Consider the following 15143-nt stretch of genomic DNA (forward strand, 5'->3'; position numbering starts at 1 on the left):
CATCCCGTTCAGGACCCAAAACAACCAACACCAGGGCTATAAAAGCCCCTCGGTGAGGCTAACAAGATCATAGAACAACAGTCGGAAAAACAACAAGTAACCGGAACCACAATAAGTAACTGGTACCACAACATCCAAATACCAATGAAAACAGAGTCGAAACAATCGACACAAATCAGTAGAGAAAACTGAGCAAGCAAATACACAACAAAAAAACCCAGAATCATAAAAATCAAAGCAACCCACAAACCACAAGAAAATCTTTCGATTTTGGTTCGGGAGAGGAGAAGTCACCGGGAGAAGCGAAAAGATTCACAGTCGGAAAAGGTAAAAGTTTCAAGCTTTACGCTTAGATCTACGTCGGGGAAGTTTTGGGTTTTTAGGTATCGGATTTGGGTTTTTTTGGTATTTATATATCAGGGGCCTCTTTGCAATTAGAGGATTCTTAAATCCTTTCCATTGTCCCTGTAAGTTTGAAGCGCAATTCAATTCGGTCACCGTTTGTAATTTTGCCTCCGAATTTTTAATTTAATCAATTTAATCCCGATTTATATTTTTCGAATTGGCCCCCTAACTTTTTATTTTTTCTCTTGCAGGTCATTTTTAGTACCAATTTAATCCATCATTTTCAATTTATTTCGATTTGGTCCTTTAAAGTTTTAGTTATTCATTTTTTTCTTTCTTCTTAATTAAGCATTCTTCATTTTAGTAATTCATTTCCTTTTCTTTCTTTTAATTTTAGTATTTTTTATTTTTTATTTATTTTTTATTTTTCTTTTTTTTGTCTCATTATTATTTTATCATCCCTTTTAATATTTTTGTCCTTTTCTTTTACTGATTTTATTTATTTATTTATTTATTACCATTTTTAACTTTTTCCTTTTTTTATATTTATTTATTTATTTTTATTTTGCAATTTAACATTCTTTTTGCCTTTTTCAGTAATAATATCAATCGATCAAATGTAAGCAATTCGAATTGAATTTTTAAATTTCGATTTAAATTTTAATTTTTTGCAATTAAGATAACCGACAAATTAATTAGACCGAAAGGGCAGTACAAGGGTTCTAATCCTTCATTTACTGTAATCGACTCCCGAACCCGACACATTTCTGGTAAAACGCAGATCAGGTAAGATGGTGTTCGATCCACCTAAATGTTTTTAATGATCGGTGGCGACTCTAACATTTTTATTCAAGTCAAAACCTAATTCTGAGCCCACCTAAAAGACGATCGCGACAATAATCTACGTATTTAGTTTGAGATGATTACAAGGTAATATATGTTCATAATATTTTTAACGTATTGACAAAGCACGCACACCTTGCGGACACATATGGTTGAACCCAAAACCTCTATGGAAAACAATATTCCCTTTTACTATTGAGATCACTTAATAAGTTCCACCCAACTATTTTTTAAAATCATATTTAATATTCTATTTTGGTCACTCGTTAATAAATTAATAGTGAAATTTGTGTGTCACCATAAAATAATATCGTGTTATTATTGAAAAATAAAAAAATATAACATTAATAATTCTATTATTTTTTAAAAGAGAGTTGTTAAAATAGAATCAAAATGTAATATTGTTCACGATTTAAAAAAAAATTAGGTTACTAAACCGAAACTATAAAAAATAAGTGGATGACTATGAGTACTTTACCGTTTTATTTTCTCACCCAATCATCTATCTTTCAAAAATACATGGCCATGACATCACCAATTCTACATGGTCTTAGTATTTCCATGGTTTACGCGTGTGGTAAGTTATGTCTTAAAGATTTACTGTTTAAGGTTTTAAAAGCTTTTATATATATTTGTCGCGGCTTCGCAGATCATTTATTTTATAGAAGATAGAAGCTTTTCTAATGTCTGCGCGTCCTCTTATTATGTGTTCAAAGCTCTTCTAACCTCTTCAAATAACCATTTTTACTATTAATTTTTTAAAAATTATAAAATGTCATTAAATTTAATGAATTATTACAAAATAGTCACTATAATGTTGTAATAAATTATAAAAGTTCGATAATATAATAATTATTTTATAGTATTTAAATAAATTTATTAATAATTTTATAATCTTTTAATAAATTTAATAAGTATTTTATAATTTTTTAAACTTTATTGACGAAAATGATCATTTGTATATAACTCAACGATATCTAATATACTTTATCTGAAAAAATATATTAAACTTAGTAAAAAATATTATACAGTTAAACTTAGTAAACTTTTTTTTATATAAAAACTTAGAAAATCACGGGAAATACAATTATTAGCATTAAAAGACAAAATAAATGTTTTAATAAAAAAATATTCACACTATTGAAAAATCTGATTCTTATCATTTAATTCTGGTAAAGTACGAAAGTGGCTTTATACAGAATAAATAAATAAAAAACAAATAATATATTTTTTCTAAATAGAAAAATACTAATTGATGTATATTATATGGAGTATATATTATATATATTTTTTGATGTTAATAGAATCGGATTGTACCACTCGAATAAATTAAGATGATTTAAATGATATTATAAAATCGAGTATTGATATATTTGTGAATCGATAATAATTGAGAATTAAAATATAATTTTTTAACAATTACTTAAACCGAAACAAAAAGATTGAATTAAAATCAAAATGATTTCAATGTCGATTGATTTAATAATAATTTTTAAAATGATATATAATATTAAAACCAAAATCTAATAGTCCGTAGATGTAATAATTTATAATAATAAAATTCGTATAATATTTATTTAATATATTTTTTCAAATAAAGTATATTAGATATCGTTGAATTATATACAAATGATCATTTTTGTCAATAAAATTTAAAAAATTATAAAATACTTATTAAATTTATTAAAAGATTATAAAATTATTAATAAATTTATCTAAATACTATAAAATAATTATTATATTATCGAACTTTTATAATTTATTAAAACATTATAGTGACTATTTTGTAATAATTCATTAAATTTAATGACATTTTATTTCAAAAAATTAATAGCAAAAATGGTTATTTGAGTATAGTTTAAAAATCAATTTATTTATATTTCAATTTATTTTAGCAGCCTGCAGACGTTAAAAAACAAACAGTCTTTTTCTTGCAGACTTTTGGTCCATCTCTTCTGCTGCAGATGTGGTTCGCAGACCGCAGACCTTTTACATCTGCAAAAACAAACACCACCTTAGTATACTTTAAGAAAATGTGTTTTTAGAAATATTATTATTGTTTTAATATTTATGGTAAAAAATTACTTAAAATATTATTATTATTTATCTAAAACATTAATTTTTTAATATTTCTGATAAAGTGTCCAATATTAACATTTTTTATAGAAAAAATAATGTTTTAGTAGCGCTTTACCGGATATGTTAACAAACCTAGTAAAACGCCCAATAATAATATCTCGGTAGAAATAATAATATTTTAGATATTTTTTTACCGTAAATGTTAAAAAATAATAATAATTCTGATATTTCATTTCATTAACCGTATATTAGGTTATCGCAAGTGAGACTTTCTCTGTATTCCTTTTCAATTTTTTGCCAAAAATTTTGATATTCTTTTTTTGGATAATCAATCTATTCATCCACAAGAAAGCATCAAGCTGCTACAAGTGACAATTACAACCTGTTATATAAGTCCTCAATCAATGCAAAGCTGCCTATTTACATCATCCACTCTATTCATATGATGCCTATACAATTTAATCCTAACAACCCCCTTTATAATATTCACAATTATATCAATCGAACACGACAATCCCCTAAAAACAAAATAGTTACGTTCTTCCCATGTGAAATAAACGAATCCAGTCCATGCTTGTTTTAGAACATGAACTAGCAGGGACTTGCCTTTCCAATTGCTAGCCATCCAGCAGAGTAAATCCTCTCAGCTTAATCCTTGCTACTGCAACCTACAAGCACGCAAGATAGAATCCCAGATTGCACTCGAATAAGGGCATTCCAAGAACAAGTGGTTCATGGATTCCAATCTAATCCCACATAGCCTGCAGTTGAGGTCTGTCACCACTCTAAACCGAGCAAGTCTATCCTTTGTAGGTAGCCTATCAAGGATTGATATCCATGTGATCAAAGAGAACTTTGGAACGTATGCAGTGAACCAGACAAGGCGATGCCAGTCCACTTTTTCCTTTCTTTCCCGAATTTTATCCCAGATCCATATACCTTTAACTTGTGTCCAGCTTACAGGAGCAGTGAATAGAACTCTGGCCTCCTCTCGCAACTTGATCAACTTCCTAAATATCAAGCTAATGTGAGGTTTATTTCCAACACTCCAATAATCCTCATTCTTGAAACAATATGCTTTGATCCAAGCAATCCAAAAAGAGCCCTCATCAACTAGAATGTTCTTAACTAGCAAAAAACAGCAAGTTTTGTTCCAATCGACCAACCTCTTTAGCCCTAGGCCTCCCTCAGATCTCGGGGAGCAGATTTGATTCCAACTAACTCTAGCACCTCTAGCCGAGGCATCATTTCCTTTCCAAAAGAAGCACATGCATAGCCTTTTAATGTCTTGTATCACTCCCTTTGGCAAAACAAGTTTCCTGCTCCAGTAGTTAAAAATGCTAAACACAACTGATATTAAATATTAAAAAAAGATAGGTAGGATCCTATTATCCTAATTAGGGTTGGACACAGATGTTTTTTCTGAAATTAAAATCTACAACCACTTTTCTAATATATTTATTTTGCTTTTATATGTATTTACTTTATGCAATTGTACTTTTCTCGAAAAATCATCTTTTTAATTTAATATTCCCGATCAGACACCAGTTAGACTATATTTCCCGATCTAATACCCTTAGCAGTAAGGTGCGCCTCCTGCACTGCGATATACGCTGAGTTGGCGCCACGTGGGGTAAGGCGCGCCCCCTGAGGTGCGTCTTATGTTGACATGGATACATGTGTGTATGGCGCGGGGCAAGGGCCGCGCTATTCAATTATCTCAACCTTGCATTATTTTCCCAAACTTCTCGCCTTTAAGGCATCCTCTCTCGGCTATAAATAGCCATCTCCCGTAAACTCTCTCACCAACAATCCTTTGAATAAGTAAATAACATCCGACAATCATCTTATATTTGATTCAGAAGTTTGCTCGATCTTTCGTTATAAGGTAATTTTGTTATAATATTTATTTTATAGTTATATATGATTATTTGAAAAAATGTTATACTAATTGTTTTCAATTAAATTATGTGTTTGTAGAATTAGAAAGTGAGAGCATACATCGAAATATTTTTGCGGTGCAGGTAATAATATAAAATTATATTATTTAAATTATTTTTGTTTATGTGTAAAAAATTTATTTTGTTATATTTTTGGTCATATATTATTTATTTAATAAGGTTTGTTTCAGTTTTTTTGCATATATAATATTGTTGCACTTTTAAACTCTAAGAATGACGCGAATTTCAGCTATTGTTTATTATGATGGAGAAATTCGAGAAGATGTAACCGGCGTTGTATTCGTATCAAATGAGCGTGTTAAAATATCATTCAAGAGAAACATAACTCTTGACTAGCTGATAACGAAGATTTCGAGGAAAGTTCATGTTGGAAGTAGTAAAAGAATCTCGTCGTTGCAGTACATATTTCCAACATCATTGTTGCCATTAATTTATACAGCGTTTGAACTATCGAACAATGATGATGTTGAAATGATGACTGATTCTCAAAGTAATTATTCAGACAACGATATTGAGATGTATGCAAAGTTTGTTCAAGTGTGTGTTGTTCGAGGTCAGCCATTAAGCTCACACTATGGGCTGGCTGAACAAGTTGATAAAGTTGATAGCCCGACTACAGTAATGTGTAATGATTTTAATGCCATAATGGGAAATCCACATCATGGTTCCGACACATCAACTTCAATGAGGAGACATTCATCCGCAATTCCTTACGATATATATCGAGGTGGGTCCACGAATAATCCGTATGGCAAAATCGCGTCCAGTTCGAGGGGAAGGCATTCATCTGCAAATTTCTTTGACTTTAATATGAAGATGCCATCGACGCAACAATCTGTGCAGTTTCCATTTGACACGATGACTTCAAGCTCCAAGGGGAGGCATTCTACTGCGAGCTTTTTCGATCTCAATCCAGATATGCCTTCTAGTTCAAGAGGAAGACGTGCCAGTAGTAGGTTCTTTGACCTAAATGTGGAGAGCATGGAGGAGCCATCATCTCCACCAGAAGAACCACTTCATGAGCCTGGTATGGATGGTGCTGCTACTGGACTATTCATTCACCCAGAATTACCACAATTCAACTCCGATAGTGATGATGATGTAGATGAAGTTCCAACAAATGTGTCACAACTAACCCTCCAACACACATGTATGAAGCTGATTATAATGCAATGTACGGGCCATAATTTGCGGATATGCCTCATCTTGGTGACTATGGATATTACTCATCAATAAATAATGGTGAGTTATCTTTAGGCATGGAGTTTTAAAGCAAGGAAGAAGCGATGATGGCTATAAAAAATTATAATATCTGTAATTCTGTTCAGTCTAGAGTCGACCACTCCACGACCGAAAAATATGTATGCTACTGTGCCCGACGTAAAAACGGATGCAGTTGGATGGTTCGTGTATCAAAGAGGAAGAGAAAAAACAACAGATAGGAACTAACAGTATACAACGGTCCTCACACATGTTGTGCTAGAGGGGACAACCAAGATCATCCCAACTTGGACTCTGAAGTGATATGTCAAGCAATCATGCCCATGGTAAAAGCAAGCTCTCATATAGTTGTTGCTGTGTTGATTTCAGCTATACAATCGTAGTATATGTACACTGTCTCCTATAAAAAAGCTTGGTTGGCAAAACAAAATGCCATTGTCAAACTTTATGGTGAATGAGATGCATTTTACAACGAACTTCCAGGTTGGTTTAGGCTGGTACGGAGGTTGAATCCTAGGACAATTGTGGACTTCGAAACCTCCTATGCATACCATAATGATCGAGTTCTCCGCGATCGATGCCAATTCTACCGGGTTTTTTAGACTTACCCAATGTGCGTTAATGCTGTCAAATACTGCAAGCATGTGGTCCAGATCAACAGGACTTTCTTGTATGGAAAATACAAGCAAGTTTTATTATTGGCAGTTGTCCAAGATAACAATCGCAACATTCTTCCAGTTGCTTTTGCTCTTGTCGAATGAGAAGATACATATTCTTGGGTTTTCCTCTGAAATTTACGTGCACGTGTTATCACGAGGGAAAACATCTGTGTCATTTCAGATCGCGGAGCTGTGATCAAAGCAGCAATGGAGTCTTTGGGTTCAATGTGGCAACCACTCTTTGTACAACATAGGTATTGTCTCCGACACATTGCTGCAAACTACCATGGAAGGTTCAAGAAGAATGATGAGCATCAATTAATTGTGCGCATGGGTAAGTGAAACTAATGTAGTTTGTTTTCTTTCAATCATTTTAATTTTGCAAAGAAAGCAAGTTAGTAAGTTATACATTTTTTGATCAGGTTATGAACTACTTCCTCGAACGTTTGAATCAATGCTTTAAGATTTGCGGGCGAAGAACGAGAAATGATACGATTACATCAGCCTCATCGATAAAGAAATGTGGACGAACGCATATGATGGTGGATATCGATATGGACACATGACGACCAATTTGGCAGAGGCAATCAATTCAACTTTAAAGGGTGCACGCCACTTACCAGTAGCGGCTTTGGTAAAGACTACATAATTTTGTTTGGGGCATTTTTTGCGAAGCTCAGGGGGCAAACTCAAACCTGGATGCAAGACGGTCATGTCTATCACCCTAGATTAGTTGCAGATCTATAGAAAAAAATTTCTACATCAAATGGAATGTCTGTAACAAGCTTCTCTAGAAGGCATGAAATGTTTCGTGTCACAGAGTTATCGTGACCTCTTCAAGGGATTGAAGTTGTGTCGTTAAGAGTAAATCTAAGGGACAGAACGTGCGACTGCGGGTTTTTTCAAGCTCTTAAGTATCCATGCTCTCATGTGATAGCAGCTTGCTCGCATACACGTCAAGACTATAACCATTTTGTGGATCCCGTATACCTACTATCTGAAGTTTTTAAGGTATACGAATTTGAGTTTCCCCCACAGGTAATGACAAAGACCCTGATGAGGTTCAAGATTAGCTTCCGATTGTACCAAATTCGAGTTTATTGAGGGAGCGTGGTCGTCCAAAATCCAATCGAATTTATTGCGATATGGATATTCGAGAAAGATCTGGACAAGACAGAAGATATGAGCATTGTAGAAACCCAAGACACACTAGAAAAAACATGTCCACTTATGTTGCCATCAAGTAATAATTGATGAGGAAATGATGTATTTGTTTATCGAATAATAATTCTTGTACTTTGATTTGCATTTACTTCAAGTTAATGTCATTCAATAATCGTTGATAAAGATTAAAAAATGATACAATAATACGAGATTAGACGTTTACGTTTTATGTGATTATACTAAAAGAGATAATAAGTGACAAACTTAAGAAAGTTATCGAACAATTGGTATTTCAAATATTTTTAATACAAAAAACTTACAATAAGTATTAAATGGTAAATGATAACCAAATTACAATAACTGATATTAAATGGTAATAAACAAAATTAACTGAAATACATTAAAAAAAGTCAAACAAATTTAACAAAAATAAAGTAAGAATTAAATAAGAAATAATAAAAAATTACAATTAAAAAGTCCAATAAACTAAATACAAATATAATAAAAAACAAAATCTATCGATGTCTACGACGCGAATGTGTTCTGTAGGGCGGTGGCTGTCGGTCTCGAGGAGGATTTCTTCGTATAACTAGTTTTGACTCCTCATTGTCATCATCATCACCACCATTATCGTCGTCGTCTTTGTCCTAAGTAGGTACATTAGGTTGATGAAGAGCTGATGACGATGAAGCACCTCCATAGAATAAGGACCCTGGAGGTTTATGACTGACTATCCCACCTGGCCTGCGAAAACTGGGAAAACTCATAAAACCCAGACATCGCTGGGTGTGAAAACTGTACAGGAGGTATCTGTGCTGCGGCCATGGGTGATGAGGTTGAACCCACCAAATATCCAGTATATGAACCCCAAGTCAGATATGCAAACATAGATCCATAATAGCCTCCAGGAGGGGTCATCTGTGACGATGGCGGCGACGGGATCATATATGGTTACGGTATGTAAGTCGCTGGATACGGTGGCTGCTGTAAAGGTCCTGTTGGTACAGCTGAGGATGAACCGGATGCACCTACTCTCTGTCCACGAGTCGGGGGACGATGGTACTGTGTCGGTGAACGTCTCTGTCGACGTCGCGGAAAGGTCTGTCCTCGTGCATCCTCGGGAAGCAGAAATGATTTGTCATTATTGTTAAACCACTCGTAATAACCGTCAGCAACCATCAAAAGGTCAATTAAATTGGGCTCTCTACGGGGAAGGCGCCGATGTCGATCCTCCCACAACACGACCCATGCATGATGCCTCACTAGCCAATCTGTATATGTCTTGCCGCGTCTATCTATGCTATGTAACTCGTCTATATTGCGAGGTACTTCCGGAATTGGTTAAAAACAACCAAATTACCGGAGTACGCGATCAGTGGAGTGCCACTCGACGGTCGCATAACAGATCAAGAGAACCATCGCCATCCAAATATCTGATGGACCCCTTAACTCAGGTGGGATCACCGCCCTCACATCATCAGTAGAATATGTCACCCATTCAAACCAAATATATATAATTTTTATCAAAATATTAATCTAATTATATAACTATAATCTAAAATCGATTTTTAAACATTAAAATTCATATTTGTGTCAGTCTTCTGATCGATTAACACCTTAATTTTTTCTAAATCATCAGGTAGCTCCTGATGATTTTTCCTATCAGTAGACCACCTATTCAAGAAAAATAATTTCTTATTCACTGTATAAAATTATTAATATACAAAATCAGTTTTATAATTACCTCAGAAGCAGCGGAAATACGAATGGGTTCTTGACAACGGGATATAAAAAAGGGCAATCGATACCATGCCCAAGACTGCAGCAGCAGGAGACATCCGCCGATAACATTACGCCTGTAGTCAATTGCTCGACACATCTCCCTGTATAGGCAAGCCAAAACTACCAAGCCTCAACTGAGTGATCCGGTCAGATGAAAGTCGCCAAGATGTTGCAACCACATACAGTGAACTTGGTTGCGCGATTTGTCCGGCATCAGCAACCCTTCTATCAGCTGCAGTATGCATGCCAGTGTATACTGTTTAACTTCATCGTCAGACGCGTCCTCGCTCAACTCCCGAAAATTGGCATCTAACCAATTTAACGGTATCCGTCTACCGTTAAAATTTTCCAGGGACACGTCCTAGACTAACCCGACACAAAGTAGTCTAAGAACCGGAAGTTATCCCTGATATCACACATCCATCCACCGGAAGCCCCAGGTGCATAGAAACATCCTCAAGCGTGATCGTGCACTCTCCACACGGAAGATGGAATGTGTGGGTCTCCGGCTTCCACCGCTCTACTAAGGCATAAATAAGGTCTGGTTCTATCTTATAATGACCCTGATATCTACCTAGGTGACCGAATACAGCCACTACTAAATACGACATTACACGAGTAGGTATAACTAACTTAGGGTTCATAATAAATGATCTAATATACGGTATCTCTCCTAAAAAATAAATAATTACACAAATTAATTTTTAAACTAATAATCATCCATTAAATAAATTAATTAATTAAATTAAAACGTTAAAATGTTACCGTATCAGCAAAGTGTCGAGATATATGATTTCCATCCAACTAAAGTAGACAGCCTTCCATTTTATGTCTGCAAAAAAAGTTAATTAAATAAAATATTTAGCAATTAAAATAATTAAATAAATTACTAAAAAAATTAAATATAATAAAATATACCTTAATAATAGAATATAAGAGTATTTGAGAGAAGTTGAGAGAATTTGGTGTGATGAAAGTGATTGAGAATTGGGGTATTTATAGGGGGGATGGGTGTGAACGGGCGGGGATAATTTGGTAATTAAAGGTATAGCGTAGGGCAGGGCCCGCGCCTTTCTGACGCGTGTCATAATCACAGGTAAGGCGCGGCCCCTGCGTCGCGCCATACCCTTAATTACCAACCTACCCTCGCCCATTCATACGTGTATCCATGTCAACATAAGATGCGGAAAATATAGTCTGACCAGTACCTGATCGGGAATATTAAATTAAAAAGATGATTTTTTTTTTTGGAAAAACGCCTTATGCAATGCATTTATTTTTGTTTTTAACATAATTTTTATAAAAATAAATTACTATTTTAGTATTATAAATTTAACATAAAATATTTATTTTAATAATTTATATATTTTATAATTAAATTTAAATAAAATTATAGTTTCAATTGATTTAGTAAGATGAAATACTAGATCTCTTAAACAAAATAAGAGGTTTCAAATATGATATTTGTAAATAAAATAAACTGAGTTAAGATGATTGTCCTTGTCTCTATAATATTCTATATAAATTAATTAATTAATAAGTTGAATAACGATAATTATACCTAGAAAAATTACTAAATGATAGCTCCAACCGAACTGAATTAACGTCGTAACTAATTTACAACCACTTTATTTGTGACCAAGTCCACAATACAGATATCAATGACTGTGCATTCCACGATGCAAATGGGCCACCGATGGAATAAAATCATTATAGGACTGATTTTTGCACAAAATAAAAGAAAAAAACGTTATTTTGAAGGAAAAAATATAAATATAGAAAATCTATAAATTCTACCATTCTCGTCGAACGTAGATGAACACGGTTAATGATGAGCACCATTAAATTAATTTATAAAATTGTAAATTATAAAATACTAAAAGTATAATTATAAATTAGTTAAAAATCTAAATGTAATTTAATTAAAATATAATATTTATAAAATAATAGTTTTTATAATCTTATTATAATTATAATTATAATTAGATGTAATTAATTTGAGAAATTTATAAATCTTAATTTATTTTCATAGCTTTGAAGTCGCTGTCACCGTCGTCACCATCAACACCGCCACTATGATGTCGTTGCGATAGTTGCCGTTGTCACCGCCACCAGCATCGCTGTCGTCACTGGTATCATCTTTCTTCATTGATTTATTCTTTGTCATTCGCCGGTGATGAAAGATGATACCGATGGCGACGACAGTGGCGGTGGAAGCTTCAAAGTTATAAAAATAAATTAAGGTTTATAAATTTTTCAAATTAATATGTGATCTAATTATAGTTAAAATAAAATTATAAAATTAATGTTTTATAAATATTATATTTTAATTAATTTACATTTATATTTAAATTTAAAATTTTAATTAATTTATAATTATAAGTTTAATACTTTATAATTTAACGTTTTATAAATCAATTTAATAGTGCATCATCCAATAGTGAAATATGTATTTGAAAAAATTAAACAAGATGCCTTGTTTTTCATGGTTTTTATCTTATGCAAATGAAAAACGTTTTAAAAAACGGAAAAATGTTTGAGATTTAAAAAAAAATAAAAAAATAAAAATAAAATTAGAAAAACCTTTACATTCCACATATTTAGCATATCAATCAAAGATGCACCTGGTCGGTAAGGTATGGTGTACTCCACTCTCAACTAAATTACATTCAGTAGTTCGCTAGAATCTGTTGGGTTCCAACTTCCCCTCCTAACTCAAAAATCCCAACTTTCTATTCCCAAAATCTGAACACTACATAACCCTGATCTTCATTCTCTTACAGTTGCAATATTTATTTGTCAAAAAACACCATAACAAGAATCGAAAGTTTTCGTGAAATGAAAACCACCCACATGTTAAAACTCCTCCTTTCATTAGCTTCATTACTTTTCTTGTTCATTCTCCTACTTGTCATCTTCTTCTGTCGGAAGAGGGCGGCGAGAAACGACCAGCTTGGTGACATAGAAGGCAAAGAGCTGCAGAAACGTGATGGTGATGGCGAAGAAGAAGGTGGGTCAGAAATGGAGGATATGATCACTTTCAGCGACGGAGAAGACCTCACCATCGGTGACATTCTCGACGCTCCTGGAGAAGTGATCGGGAAGTCCAACTATGGGACCTTGTATAAGGCCTTGTTGCAGAGGAGCAGCTTGGTCCGATTGCTTCGGTTTTTGAGGCCAGTGTGTGCCTTGGGAGGTGGAGAATTTTCCGATGTGGTTCAGCTGTTGGGATGCATCAGGCATCCCAATTTGGTGCCTCTTCTGGGATTTTATGCTGGTCCTCGAGGAGAGAAGCTTCTTGTTCATCCTTTCTACTGGCATGGCAATTTGGCTCAGTTAATCAGGGGTATGGTTTTGTTTTCCTGTTCTTATCTTATTAGACATTGAATGAACATCTTTTGAACCTCAAGATGCAGTTTTTCAATAAAATGATGGAAAAAATAATGAAATTTGTTAAATTTCCAGATCTTTTTTTATGAAAAGAAAAGGTCAAACATTTATTGATTCTGGGTTAGCTTTGTTTTGTGTGTCGAAAATTTCCCCTTTGCTGCATAATTTGATTTGTCGGCACCTACCTTTGTCCTTTTCCCCTCCCGTTTCTATAATTATATTCAATGAGAATGCTGGTTTGAGTTTTATGGCTTTGTTTTCTTCTTGCAAATCTTATCTGATATTGTTCAACACCCAAAATCACATCTTTTTCTCTTTAATTTCTCATATGAATATGCAATTAAAAGTTAGAATCTTGTTTATGTTTGATGATTTTGAATGGACTGTTTTATTTGGGCAGACGGGAGTGTGGAGTCTCATAGATGGGCAGTAATTTACAAGATTTCCATTGGTATGGCCAGAGGATTAGATCATCTACATACTGTATTGCAGAAGCCAGTAGTCCATGGAAATCTTAAGTCTAAGAACATACTTTTGGATCGAAACTACGAGCCGTATCTTTCGGATTTCGGTATATACTTGCTCTTGAATCCTACTGCTGGTCAAGAAATACTTGAAGCTTCAGCAGCTGAGGGGTATAAAGCTCCTGAGCTAATCAAAATGAGGGATGCAAGTCCGGAGACTGATATATACAGTCTTGGTGTGATCTTTCTCGAACTGCTTTCGGGAAGGAACCGATAAATGAAAAGCCGACACCCGATGAGGATTTCTATCTGCCAAACTTCATGAGGAATGCTGTTCTGATCATAGGATCAGTGATCTGTATCATCCGGACTTACTTCTAAGGGACAACTATGACAAGGGAAATCCAGTTACAGAAGAATCCATTCTTAAGTTCTTTCAGCTTGCAATGGCTTGTTGTTCTCCTTCGCCTTCTATAGACCGAATATCAGACAAGTACTCGTGAAGCTCAAAGAAATCGGGAAGTAGGAACCACTGCATTTGCAGAAGCATGAGTCAACAATGCTGGTCTTTCAAGCATCCAAGGAGGATTGTTGGAAAACCGAATTTCCTTGTCATCCAATCCGGTTCATTTAAGAGGCACAAAGACGATGAAATGCAAAAGATGATTCAACCGGTCAACGTGCTGCTAAGACCGAGCGCGTACCGGAATAAAGCTAGGCCATGCTTATCAGCTACCATAGGTGATTTCTGGTCATTCTGTGCGGGTTAGTTTCCAACCATATTCCTAGAATTTGTGCTTGTTTGGTGGCTTGTTCATTCTTTGCTTTCTTGAACAGCAACACCATTGTCATTGTTATTAGTTGACTATATTTTCCCTTTAAAAAGGAAAAAGGAAAAGAAACATGTCCCAATGAACTCAAATCATGGCAAATCCTTAATTGTATGTCCAACTAACTATAGGTCAATTTATTACATTCAATCAAGTCTCTGTTGAATATTTGTCCGTTGCAGTGTTCCAAGCTTTTAAATGACAGGTGAGAAAGATATATCTTAACATGTAAGAAACTAATAATTAATCATTTACTCATCTAATCAACTTTATATGTATGTATTATTGTACTTTAAAGGGAAGACCCAACCCACTTTTTTTTTTCCATCTAAAGCTTGATAATTGATATCTTTTTGAGTACCATTGCAACATAAGTGCCGCAAACACCGGTAAGAAACATCATCT

General features: G+C 34.0%; 1 pseudogene; it reads left to right on the forward strand.

Annotated features, from left to right (window-relative positions):
• Positions 1-12724: 12724 nt before the first annotated feature.
• Positions 12725-14806, forward strand: LOC120210058 (annotated as a pseudogene).
• Positions 14807-15143: the final 337 nt, after the last annotated feature.

The sequence above is a fragment of the Hibiscus syriacus genome, unplaced genomic scaffold, assembly GCF_006381635.1.
Source record: "Hibiscus syriacus cultivar Baekdansim isolate YM2019G1 unplaced genomic scaffold, ASM638163v2 tig00109906_pilon, whole genome shotgun sequence".
NCBI lineage: Eukaryota > Viridiplantae > Streptophyta > Magnoliopsida > Malvales > Malvaceae > Hibiscus > Hibiscus syriacus.